Below are 14,416 nucleotides of genomic sequence, written 5' to 3'. Positions count from 1 at the left end.
TTATCTCCTAGAGGACTCAGGGCGACTAACAACAATAAAAAACCAACAGTACAAAACTTAAGAAAAAAAATTAAATAACAGCCCCAAATATTATTACACAGCACCAAATATTAATTACACAGTTAAAATTAAAACTTTTAAATATATATAAGATATTTTGGATGTTATTTTTGGTTTTCTAATTCAGTTGTATTAAGTAATTCCGAAATGAGTTGTATATAACCTTGTGCGCTACTTCAGTGTGTAGTACGCATGCTGAATGGCAACAAGCTGATCAAGCCAGCCAATTGGCTTACCTCGTTACACTTAGTGGCAGTGATACCATTTTATTTTTTTTTGTGTGCTTGCTTGCTTGATAGCAAGTTCATTTTCAGTGTGTGTTGTTTAAATAGTACAGAATTCATATTTGCCTCCTGTTTAACTTGGCCTCGATTCCTTTTATTCTTCTGTTCGGTATTTCTACCCTGCTTTTCTAATGCATATGTATAGTAGACCTCGACTTACAAGTTTGTTTAGTGACTGAAGTTACAATGGCACTGAAAAAAGGGACTTATGACCATTTTCCCCACAAACCATTGCAGCATACTGTGGGCACGTGATCAAAATTTGGGTGCTTGGCAAGCAAATCAATGGGGAAGCCAGATTCACTTAACAACCATGTTGCTAACTTAATAGCTGCAGTGATTCGCTTAACAACTGTGACAAAAAAGGTTATAAATTGGGGCAAAATTCAACAACTTTTTTGCTTAGCAACAAATTTTGGGCTCAGTTATGCTCGCAAGTCAAGGATTACCTGTACTTTGTAGTGTTAATAAACTGTCATTAGAAAAGAGCATTGGACAAAATACAGTGGTAGGAAAAAAACAGAATAAAAAACTGCCTTTTTGTAAGGACAGTTGCAATCCTACTAGAAAGGAAGGCCAAACATATTTGTTAGCTAATGGAAAGAAATTGGTTGAAGACATTCGGGTTCAATAAGTGGCTGTAAATGTTCTCTTTGCCCCAGTTGGTTTGTGATTTATTTAAAAAATGGGGTTTACAAAGGACACTGGCTGGGTTGGCTCAAAAACTTAATAAACCTCTTTTTTAGGCAATGGGGTCAGGTACATAAGGGGACAGGCCACTTCTACACGAGTTCATTTAATACAGAAAGGAATCAAATTACATTTACCCCTCACCCCAGGAAAAATATTGAGCAGAGCCTGAAGAAAGTCAACAGAAGCACTGGAACTTCTCTAGGGAAAAATTATTCCTTATGTTTTAACTGATGAAATAATGTGGATTGTACAGACCCGTATGTATTCTTTTTTATTGACTAATGTATGCTGCCCAAAGTCATTCATGAGATGGGCACCTTCTGTATCTAGATAGTCCTCAATGTATAGCCACAATTAAGCCCACAATTTCTGTTAAAGGTTGTAATGATCATAAAGTAGGTGACCAGATCCAATTTTATAACCTTTTTTGCAGTGGTCATTAAGTGAACTTATTGGTTTTTGCCCAAAATTGGAAGTAAAAGCTGGTTTGTAGCAAAACCATTGTAAATTGCAATTCTGACTGCAGGGCCCTAAAAATGGCTGTAAATGCAGGCATTTGCAGAGCACCCAAAATACAGTCGGAAGAGGGAAAAATAAAAAAATCGAATCCAGGACAAAGTCCCATGATCAGTTGTAAGTTGAGAATCAACTGTATAAATTTGATAAATAAAATCTAGATCATTAAACAACACAGCCATAAGCTGCAAGGGTAAAGATACAAATAATTGGGTGCAAAACATAGTGAATCAAAGCAGGTAATACTAATGCCTCAGAGCCAGAATGGGGGGAATCATAGAGTTTAATGCTAGTAGAGGACATAAGAGAAAGGTGATGGCATAGAGAAATACTGGGATACAATTACTTCTAAGGATGCTTACAGACAGCTGCCATTTTTTTCCTGATTCCAATATAAAATCTACTCAAAACTGAGCTGTACTCTTTTGTCTTTTTGTGGATCTATTATTTATCTCCCTTTCTTTTTTTCTGCATATACAGTATACCAGGAAAACTAAGCATGAGTAATTAGACAGTTTCCTCCAATAATGTGATTTACCGGTCCATCCAGTATTCAATTTGATCCAAAGCTGCAACATTGATCATATTGCCATCTGCCTCACCAATGTTTTCGTCCCACATGCTTCCACTTGGTGCTCCCTAGAGCCCAATTTCCTCTCTGCCTGGCTGTGTGGTAAGCTCATGATCCCCAAACCAACATTTACAATCCATAAATCTAGCAGATGGTTTTTCTGGAATAGTGCTATGATGGACAATTAGTTAGATGTATTTTTACATTTCCCTGCAATTTTTACATTTCCCTTCTCAGAGAAACCCATGTGAATTGAGCAAAGGTGGTATTTCAAAATACAGAAATATATAATAGCCCAGCCAGTTTATTTGCAGCCTGGGGAAAAAAAGAACACAGACCTGCTGTGTTTTATCTGTCGAGATGAGTGACAAGAAGATCCTTGTTGGAGAGGGATCGCAGAGACTGGCAGCAAGCCACATCTTTATTGAGACCTCAATACATTTGATCTCTGGGGTGTTTGCAGGGGCTTCTTTGTAATTGCATTGCGGGAGAATGTCTAGAATGTTTTTTTGGTGCTCCAGAATAAGCTGATTTTGCACGGTAGCTATCGACCTTCTTGTGGGAGTGAAATGTTTCAGGTTCTGAGACTTTCATTGATACTTTTCTACGACCATAGGGGTGTCCTTGTTTCAAGTGAGTACGAGTCATTGCATCTTTAGGAAGAGAGTCTTGCTTATGGTGCAAAATACCTTTGGCTTGAAAACCAGAAGTCGCTGAAGGAACCACCAGATTTTGAGATGAAGATGCTTTCTGGAGGGATGCCCTAGAGCTCTGCTTTGTGGAGGAGTGTTCTTTTTTCCTCTGTACCTTCGCCCAAACTTTCCTGATGCACAACAAGAGCTTTTTCAGAATGCTGGGAGGCTTCTCTGGGGATTTGGATTGGATTGCCTCTGGGGCTGGCTTTCGAATTTGTGGCTGGGGCTCCATTTTAGGTGAACGTGGAGAGGATCTAGGTGTTGTTGTTCTGGATGGCCTGGAACCAGCCCTGTGCCGTCTGGCTCTCAGATCAATTGCCTCTGTAGATCGCAGCCTGGCTTGGTGAGATGGCCTCTCTGGGGCCCAGGATGGAGGTGCTGCTTCATGGACGTTCCTGCTTCTGCTCCTGCTCCTGCTTGGACTCCTCTCTCGCTTGGAGGGATGCTCTTTGCTGTGTTGCAACTTTGATGCATCCTTTCCTTGCACCAGACCCCATTTGCTGGCCTCATGCCGCTTGATCTTAAGGAGGAAGCCCAAATTCATGTAAACCTCTCCATCCTGTACACTTAGCCGTGGATAGACAAGGAGGCAAGGCCCGTGCTGGGGATGGGGGTGCGGACAATAAGGAGCGCAGCGGCCACATAACAAGCAAACAGGATATTCTACACTTGGTTGGCTACGCCCATTCTTCAGACCTTTAGCCAGGCACATATGTAGATCCTGTGTAGCTTGGTCTATATCCAATGATTCCACAATGGCATGGGCCAGACACTGAGACCTGGGAGGGCTCTTTGCAAGTTTGAGACTTTCCTGATGCAGTTCTACTTGTGCTTTGTGAACACAAGGCAATTCCAGTTGGTTCTGGCACATGAAAGTAGGGTCTAAGAATGATGTCCGAGCAGGGCTAGGGAGGTCTCCACTCTCTTTGGGGACTTCTGTCATGTCCTTAGCCCAGCTCAATCGGTGTATCTTTTGGTCAAGCATCAGGCTGATCTGAGTCTCTGCTGGCTTGTCCTTAGGACTGCCTGTTCTTCCTGCACTTTCCTTGGAGATACTTGGTCTTTTGCCATGAACTTCTTTCTCCTTTTTCTTGGGAGTTCTGGGTCTTCCAGGCTGCTTTGTCAAAAGGCTCTTGTTTTGTGCTAGCAGGTTAAGTACGTCTTTTAACTCCTCCTTGGGGGTCATACTACTCAGATTTCCATCTGTTGGTGCCTTGAGACTGCTGTGGCTAGTAGTATGACAGATGATGAATGGGGGAGACAGCAAATCTTTGGGAGAAGATACAGGAGTCTGGGTGTGTGGTCCGGGACTTCTTACCCTAACAGGTGGAGATTTGGGTGAAGTTTGACGACCTTTGGGGCTAGTTGAAGGAGGTGTGCGGCTACGTGACCTTTGACCAATGGAGCGCTGCTGACCTACCCACTGCACCACCTCATTTTGAGGGGTGATGCCAATCTGCACACTGGCTGGTGCCTTGAGATTGCTGTGGCTAGTAGTTTGACAGATAATGAATGGGGGAGGCAGCAAATCTTTTGGAGAAGGTACAGGGGTCTGGGTCCGGGGTCTGGGGCTTTTTACTCTGACAGGTGGAGGCTTACGTGGAGTGTGATGACCTTTGGGGCTAGTTGAAGGAGGTGTGTGACCATGTGACTTTTGACTAATGGAGAGCTGCTGACTTACCCATTGTACCACCTCATTTTGTGGGGCGATGCCAACCTGCACATTGGTGTCTCTGCTGGGCACCTGAGAGAATGGTGATGCTTCATTGTGCCAATATAATGGTGGTGTTTCCTTCTGCCAATGTAATGGTGATTCTTCCTTTTGCCAATGTGATGGTGGGGCTTCCTTCTGCCAGTGTGATGGTGGTGCTTCCTTCTGCCAATATAATGGTGGTGCTTCCTTCTGCCAATGTAATGATGGAGCTTCCTTCTGCCAGGATAATGGTGGAGCTTCCTTCTGCCAGGATAATGGTGGAGCTTCCTTTTGCCAGTGTAATGGTGGTGCGTCTTTCTCCCAATATAATGGTGATGCTTCTTTCTCCCAATGTAATGGTGGTGCTTCATTCTGCCAATGTTTCTTGTGGATGTGCCAGTCAAGCAGCTCCTGCTCTTTGTAGTCCAGAAAATAAATCCTGCCTCCAAGTCTCTGAATGTGGATAGGGCTGCTTCTGACTGTTGAAGGAACCCTTGGCGTCAGTTTGGTCAGAGATTCAGATGTTGGAGTACTTCTTCTCCGTTGCTTTGGCTTCTGGTGCATTTGGAAGTTCATTGGGGGATATGAAGAAGATTTTTGGTGTGATTTCTGGAAACCAGTCTTGTAGGGTCTGCTGACATGCCCTTGCCACTCTGTAATTTCTTGTGAAGCAATGGGGACTGGGGGGGAGGGAGGTGTTCTAGACCGGCTATAGCAGACATCTCTGGTTGATGAATGGGCCCAGCTGTACAGAGAGGTGATGGAATCCAAAGTGCTGTTGGATGCAGAACGTGAGATTCTAAACATGTGATGGGAGACAGGAAAACAAAAACAAACAAAAAAATGGTCAGAACAGCCATTTCCCTTGGAGCTTAATTATATAGCATCCCATCCCTTGCTACTTATTTATTTATTTATTTATTTATTTATTTATTTATTTATTTATTTATTTATTTATTGTATGTTTGCATCCTGACTTGTTTTTACAAGTAACTCAAGATGATGAACATATCCAGCTGTGAATTAACCAGCTCAGCTTCCAATAGCCTTAGCATTGGGGGATGGAAAGGTGTGAAGCTGACAGGTATCATTCCCGCATTGAAAAGACCTGTATTTATTCCAGATAAAATGTACTCTATCCCCTACTTTTGGCAGGGCATGTTGAAGAGGAGTCATTGGGAGGTCAGAGGGAAGTCTCATACTCCAAATGCTATTTTCTTCCTGTGTCAGGATCAGCCCCTGCCTTATGTAGCCTTGAGTTGTATATGAAAAGGGGTGGAGCTTTAATAACATGGTTGTAGCCACCATCTTGACATTTTAAACTCTCCCCGAAGAACCCCTGCCTAAAATCTATGTGATACAGTATTGCGTTAAAAACTGGCAAATAGGGAGAGATGGGTAAAGCTACCTAGAGGAGCATCTTTTCAGTTGTTGTACTTCAGTTTTTGGACTTCCCCAATTAAAATTATTTGCTTCATTCCTGGTCCTTGAATATACTGTAGATAGATACTAAAATCAGTTACAAATTTGTTTCCATACCTAATATGGGAAGAAAGTGACTTCCATATCACTCATGACATAATCTACAGTATGTCATTCTTGCCATGCAACATCACCCACTAGACTTGCCCATGCCTGATCTAGTAAACCCCAGGTCACAAATAATGAACCAGAACCTTTTCTGCCCATATTTGGCTGAACTGGCTTAAGTGCATCTCTCATAGGAAATTGGTAAATATCAGCAACTCGATCAAAACTATAAGAAATTCCTCAGGACATGGAAATTTACACATACAAAGAGGATGAATTGGCCCAAAGTGATAGGTAACCTTTCAGGATGTGAGATTACACCTATTAATAAACAAAATATCTCTGATTTCTACCTCCAAGCCTCAATGTTCTAACCTGTGGGCCAGTGTTTCCCAATCTCAGCAACTTTAAGGTTAGTGGACTTCAATTCCTACAATTCACCTAGCCAGCATACTAGTTGATCTTAAAGTTGAGAAATACTGTTGTAGACATAGGTTACAATGGTCACAAAAATGAGATTTCTCTAGCTATAGTCTCTTTTTCCTTGCTCCATTTCCCCAAGCTTTGAAGGAGATATATATATACGTAAAATTGTGAGGAAGGATAATAATACCACACCATCAACGGTGGCTCAGTACCATCAAAGAAGTGAGGCAGTCACTGACATGAATGAATACAGCATTGTTCATTGGTAAATTAGGACTGGCTTCCATTTGATATATTGTGGAAGTCTGTTGTACAACTTGTTGGTATAAGCGATAGCTCTAATTTGAGCTTTTCATATTGTTAGTATTTGCCTTGTAAACCATATTTTATGAAAGTTTGTAGATGTGCAGGACATTTTTATTGGGCATGTTTTGACTGATTTTTATTTTTGATTAACTGTTTGAAGGAAGAGCTATCTTAACATATTTTATCAAGGTTTACAATAAATTAACATATCTGAAAGCCTTTTTTATGGTTGGCTGGAAGAATGTGTGTTTGCTTTTTTATCATAGTATCAAATGTTAATAAGACTCAAAAGCAGAAGAGGAAAAGGAATGTGAATATGCCTGTTAAGAAGACTACAGCATTATCTGCTGAAAAGAGCCTCAAAGCAAGGTGATTTTTGATTGATGTTATGCAATCCAGAACTTTGAATTTCTTGAATAAAAGAGATATGCATCTAGCTGTTCTGACTTTTTCCATCACCATCTACTTATTCACTTAGAAAGCTTTAGCTTACTTTGATACTTACAAAGCACTCCATTGCTTACTAGAAAGTGTCCCCCATTGTTCCTGGACTAAGAAGTCTAGAGGTCTGCTCAGCCTGCTCCCTCCCTTGCATAGACCCTCGCTTTCAAAAACGTTCTATCAGAGTCTTACGGTTTACTGATATGTTGCATTTGCCAGGTGAGGTACTCAATTTTCTTGTCCAAAACACACAGAGTACGATAGAGGTTCAAATTGTTGCAGGACCTGACAAAAATGGGAGACAGCCATATGCACATTAGGGAGTAATGTATCACATACTTATAACCAATGTCTTCTTGTTGGCTTTTGCAGTGGGTTTTTTGGGGGGGTGGGGCAGGGGCAGAGCTAAGATGGCAATGGGGCATCCTTATGATATGTTATTTTTTATTTTTTTTATAAACAGCCTTTACCTTTTCCAGAAAGTTCATTTGGCTCCCCTTCATTACAATTATTTTACAGCTATATTTTCCTTTCTTTCCTGTTATTCTGCAATTGTTATCCCCTTCCCAGAGTTGATAAAATATGGAAGGCTGCATATTTGAAAAAATAAAAAAAATGTACTGCAATCTTTCTTCAGTGTGAAAAAAAATCCCTCAAGTAAAATTCCTCTTCATACCTTGGTCTCTCCCTTCCCTCCGTGATCTTCTGAAGTCTCACTGTTTAAGATCACTTATATTGCACCACAATTTTGGTTCAATGTTTGGCCAAGCCATAAGTAAAACATTTGCATTAGGTGTGCCTGGCAAGTACCTATGGCAGTTAAATAAGCAAAGGAGGCCACATTATCTGGCAATACCATTTGTTCATATCCAAAGGAAAAACCATTAACTAATCTTTTTATCTTTTATGACCTTTTACCTTATGCTTTTCTTAATTGTAGGTAGATCTTCCTTAGTCACCGTCTCATGCAGTAACCGTTCAAAGTTATGATGGCACAGAAAAAATAACTTTGCAATTAAGGTTCATGTTTATGACCCTTTCTGTCTCAGTCATGTGTTTAACATTATAGTCAGTTAGTATGCATTGTCCTGTGTCTGACCTTTTCTGCCCCCCCCATCCCAGAGTGGAGAGATTGGAGAGGAAGGGATTACAAGAGAGTAAGCAGGTACTCAATGGGGAGTACATATTAAAGGCTAGTATCAGCTGTTTGCCTAGAGTCTTTGTGGCTGGGAGCTGCAAGCATGCTAGGTAAACAGACAGTACTAACCTATTCCTTTTGCTGTACTGAATATTCCCCATTGTGGGCTTTCTTACCCTCTTGTACATAACCCCACCCTATCCAATCTCTCCACTCTCTGATGAAGGGGAAAAAAAGAAAAAAAATGAGTCAGGCACACTAAATAGGCAATCTCTGTAGACACTTTCTCATGTGCTAGACCTGTTTTTCTTCTCTCTCCATCCCACCTTGTAGAGAGATTGGAAATGAAGGGATTATAAGAGAGTAAGTAGATACATAGTGGGAAATACAGATAGAAAGGGCTGAAGTCATAAGTATATTGAGTAAAGAGTTGGCACTAGTGCACACTTTTTAATGTATATTCCCCACGATCTACCTATCAGTATTTATTGTCGTGTAATCCCTCTCCAATGAATGAAAATTCAAAAAGCAATTCCCTTCTTGCTAATTACCCCAGTGCTTCCCCCTCCCTTTCCCTCAGGTCTGCCAATCGAGGTTAAAGAATCTCCCTTCCTGTTCTTTTTTCTTACAGCCCCAGAAAAATAGAGAAAAGCTCATATGTTTTTGCTCCCTGTTTGACACTTTATTAACAATTACCCAAATCCTGAAGTGAGAATTTAGTTTTGATTTCTTTCAATTTGCTAAATTCCCCATGAAAGTATAAAAATGCCCCTGCATCTGTCATATAAGAACGGGGATTCCTACTTAACTTGGATAATTCTTATTGTATTTCTTTCAAAAAATGAAGATGATCATAAACACTATGAAGATAAGAGCAGTGTCTGAGCTTTACCAGAATTGTTGCACAACAGGTGCTCTTTCTAGGCAGACATAATCTTATTCTTTGGAACATACAAATAGCTTATTAAGGAAGATATAGAGTAAGTGGGGTTACCTACTTCTGTTCTGTGGCTGAGCTTATACCCTTTGTCCTCTCTGTATCTGTGCTTGTGACACTTATTCTTTCCAAAGATGCTACAGTGGGAGAGATAAAGAAGAAAGTTTGACTGCTCCAAGACTCAACCTCCCAATTACTACAGCAATGTTTCTCACCCTTAATACATGGTAAATGTGTAGACGTCAACCCTCAGAATTCACAGCAAAGGGCGTGTTGGCTGGGATTGTCAAGGCACCCCAGTGCTATAGGGCTAAAAAGAAAGTGAAATTAAGTGCATCACTTACCTATCCATGGTACTCTGTACTTGCTCTGCTTTTTCTTGCGGGCATCAGCCTATAGAAGAAAAAGAAGAAAAGAAACACACATAAGAATTGTTCTATAAAAATCTATGAAAAATTGTTTTTTTCTGTCGCAAAGAGTAGAATTACATACTTGTATAACAACAGCAAGTTTGAAGAGAGGGTACAGTTTGATTGAACATCAACAGAATCTTACGATTTTTCCATTTTTTTTTATTGAAAAGTTTTAACATACAGTCCCCCCTCCCCCTCCACTCTCCCTCCCTCCCTACCCCTCCCCCCTCCCCCCCCCCCCGACTTCCCAGAGCTAAATACAAGGTATAAAAAAAAACAATCATAAACAACCATATACTAACAACCATAAACTCTAAAATCCATCACTCTCTAGCTTATACAGGATAATACAAACCTTAATGATATTAAATATATATAGAAAAGAAAAAAAGAAAAAAAAGGAAATAAAGAAAGAGAAAGCGAAGGAAGAGTTATTCAAATGCTACATGAAACTTCTTAACCCTATATTTGTTCTGGATGTACTCAACCCATTTTCTCCATTCCATAATATAACGTTCTTGCGAGTGATCTTTCAAGTAAGCCGAAATCTTTGCCATCTCTGCCAGGTCGGAAACCTTTAAAGTCCATTCTTCTATAGTCGGCAATTCCTCTTTCTTCCAGTACTGACCTATTAAGAGTCTTGCTGCCGTGATTAAATTCAACATCAGCTTAGTGTCCACAACCGTAGCATCTGTAATTATTCCCAACAAGAAGAATTGCGGACAAAACTTTATCCTTTGCTTGAAAATCTTCTGCATATTCCACCAAATTTTTATCCAGAAGGCCTTAACCTTTTTACAAGTCCACCATACATGAAAATATGTTGCATCTTCATCACCACACCTCCAACATTTTGGTTGATAATTCGGATACATGCTTGCAAGCTTTTTAGGATCTAAATGCCATCTATAAAACATTTTATAAAAGTTCTCTCTTAGATTTTGAGCTTGTGTAAATTTTACATTCCTCACCCAAATCTTTTCCCACGTGTCCATTGTAATAGCTTCTTGAATATTTTGGGCCCATTTTATCATACAATCTTTAACAAGTTCTGTTTCTGAGTCAATCTCTATCAATGCAAGATATATCCGTTTAATATGTGCTGGACCCTGATTTCTGATATGCTTTATCAGATTTTCATCAGTCATTGTAAAACCATTTTTCTGATCTTCTTTCCACCTGGCCCGTAGCTGAGTATATTGAAACCAATTCTGAACAATCTTCTCATCTCGCAAGAGACTATATGGTTTCAAACACCAGACATTTCTTTCCAAGTTTAGAATCTCCTTGTATGTAGTCACATCATGTTTGAAACCAGCATGTATATTTTCTATTGCGTGTTTTGGAATTGCCCACAATGGTATCTTGCAGTCTAGCTTATGTCTGTACTTCTTCCAAACTCTCAGCAATGCCTGTCTTAAAATATGCACTCTAAACACATTATCTACCTTCTTATCATACAACAAATATGCATGCCAGCCAAACAACAGGTCGTGGCCCTCAAGATTTAATAATCTCTCTTGTGTCAAATTAATCCAATCACTTATACCTACTAACGCAGCAGCTTCATAATATAATTTAAGATTAGGCATTTTAAGACCACCTCTTTCACGAGTATCCTGCATGATCTTAAGTTTGACTCGTGGCCTTTTCCCTGCCCAAACAAATTTATTGATACCTCTCTGCCATTCTTCCAAGTTAGAATCTTTCTTAAGAATCGGTATCATTTGGAATAAAAACAAGAATTTAGGCAGGACGTTCATTTTTACTGCTGCGATTCGCCCCAACAAAGACAATTGCAATTTTTCCCAACTCTCCATTTCTTTTTGGATTTTCCCCCATAATTTTTCATAATTATTTTTATATAATTTTGTATTAGAGGGCGACAAAAGCACCCCCAAATATTTGACCCTTTTGACAATCTCAAATCCAGTTAACCCTTCTAAAAGGGCCTTTTGCGATGCTGTCATGTTTTTGGCCAAAATTTTAGTTTTTTGTACATTAACTTTAAATCCAGAAACCTTCCCATATTGCATTATTATCTCCATCAGGTCCACAACAGAGCTCTCCAGCTGGGTCACTGTAACAACCAGATCATCTGCAAATGCTCTCAATCTATAATCCTGATCTCCAATCCGTATACCCTTAATTCTTTCCGAATTTCGTATTTTTACCAATAATATCTCCAATGTTAACACAAATAACAAAGGCGATAACGGGCACCCTTGTCTTGTACCCTTCTCAATACTACATACTTCTGACAAACTATTGTTAACTATTATTCGAGCTGTTTGTTTTTGATATAATGCCCTAATTGGTTGCAAAAATTTATCCCCAAAATTCATTTTATCTAAAACTTTCATCAAAAATTGGCAATTCAATTGATCAAAAGCTTTTTCAGCATCTAAAAAAATTAGCGCCGCAGGGATCTGGTTGTTCCTTTCCAAAAATTCCAACACATCAACTATATGCCTCACGTTATTTTTCATTTGCCTGCCACTAATAAACCCAGTTTGATCCCCATGAATCACCCGTTGCAGAACCCTCATCAATCTATTAGCCAGCACCTTAGCAAATATCTTGTAGTCTGTATTTAATAGTGATATCGGTCTATAGTTTTTTACTTGAGTAGCATCTTGGTCTTCCTTCGGAATCAGAGAGATAAAAGCAGTTCTCCAAGATGGAGGCACCTTTCCCCCTCTCTGGATTGTCTGGAACAATTCCTTTAACGGTTTAACCATCTCTAATTGTAAATTTTTGTAGTAGGCCGCAGTCAAACCATCTGTACCTGGTGCTTTGTCGACCTTCAACTCCTTAATTGCTGTAAATATTTCTTCTTCTGTAATCAATTGATTAATCTCCTCTTTTTGTACTTGCGTAAGAACCGGGATGCTAGCATTCTCCAAATACTCAATATCTTTTTCATTAATCTTCTCCTTAGCATATAATTTAGAATAAAAATCCACAAAGGCTTCCTTAATAAAATCCTGTTGAAACACTACCTTCCCCTTATGTTCAATTTTGTCTATGTTAGAAGCCCTCTGCTTTTTCCTTAATCTATAAGCTAGCCATCTACCTGGCTTATTAGCATTGCAGAAAGTATTATGCCTGGCAAACCTCAAATTGGTTGCCACTTGATCAGCCATTAATTTATCAAATTGTCCTCTTAATAGCTTGATAGCCTCCTTAGTCTTCACATCCAATGGATTCAAAATCAAGGCCTTCTCTTTTTCCTTAATTTCATTCTCCAATTCTTTCCTTCTAGCTTCCAAAGTACGTCTGTATTTATTATTCATATATATCAGCACCCCTCTCATATATGCCTTGCTAGCATCCCAAACCATGTCCATAGAAGTATCCTTATTCATATTAATTTCAAAAAAATCCTTCATTCGTTGCTTACATTCTTCCACATTTTTCTGATTTCTAAACAAGTTCTCATTTACGCGCCACGAGCGCCTATCTCTATTGTCCTTATTGATCTCTAACCATACTGGACTATGGTCAGAAATAGCTCTTGCACAGATCTTTACCTTCTTAATCCTAGAAAAAAAGTCGTTAGTCAGCAAAATAAAGTCAATCCTAGAAAAAGATTGATGTCTATCAGAAAAAAAAGTATAATCCTTTTCATGCGGGTGTGTGTCACGCCAAATGTCTCGCAATTCCAAATCATCCTTCATTTCAAAAAAAGACTTAGGCAGTCTGGCATGACACGGAATACGCTAAAAAAAACCAGCTTTATCCATCTGTACGTCCAAAACGCCATTCCAATCCCCCATAAAAATAAACGATTTGTAATCCAACTGAGTAAGCTTTGTATGAAGTGAGCTAAAAAAGTCAGCCTGTTGTTGTTGTTGATTAGGAGCATACAGTCCAACTAAGAGTATTTTTTTACCTTCTAACAACAAATCTATCATTACGTATCTTCCATGCTTATCTGCTTCAATTAAATCCGCTGTTATAGCACTTTTAACATAAACAACCACTCCGTTTTTCTTATTCTTTGCAGAGGCAACGAATTGCGTACCCAATCTTGAGTTCAGTAAAAACTTTTGGTCCATAGCCCTAATATGCGTTTCTTGCAAACATATAACATCAGTCTTAAATTGTTTTAAATATTGAAAAACTTTCTTCCTCTTCTGAGGCGAATTTAATCCATTAACATTCCAAGTTAAAAATTTAGTCGCCATCCTTGTCGCCCCGAAGCTTCTGAAGCACCTCTCCAATGGCCCTGTCGCCTTTGGGCCGCGCTCCTCCCACTGCCTCGCTGTAAGTGCGCTTTGAAAGTTCCATAAACTTCTGCTGGTCTTGTTCTTTTATTTGTTGTACTCTTTTTAAAGCAGCACGCGTCACCCTTAGCTCTCCAGCATCAGCCAACAAAGTTGTAATTTGATCCCTTCCAGCACCATCCTCCTCTGTCTGACCATCTTCAGCCTCATGAGGTTTTTCTTCACCAGATCCCTTTGCCACTTCCAAAAGTGATAGTGGGGTTGCTTTTAAGACATTATTGTAGAAATCACGCGCCTGTGCCACAGTAACCAGGCAGTATCTTTTACCTTCATACATCGCCACCAGCCCAACTGGAATCTCCCATCTGAACCTTATATCACGTTGCTTAAGTTCCTGCACAAGAAATGCAAAGTCCTTTCTTCTCCTTAAAATCTTTGGAGGAATTTCCTTTAAGACCAAAACTTCTTGGTCAGCAACCACTAC

Source organism: Vipera berus (assembly GCF_964194415.1).
Source record: "Vipera berus genome assembly, chromosome: 1".
In the NCBI taxonomy this organism is placed as follows: domain Eukaryota; kingdom Metazoa; phylum Chordata; class Lepidosauria; order Squamata; family Viperidae; genus Vipera; species Vipera berus.
Note: the sequence above shows the minus strand (reverse complement) of the source record.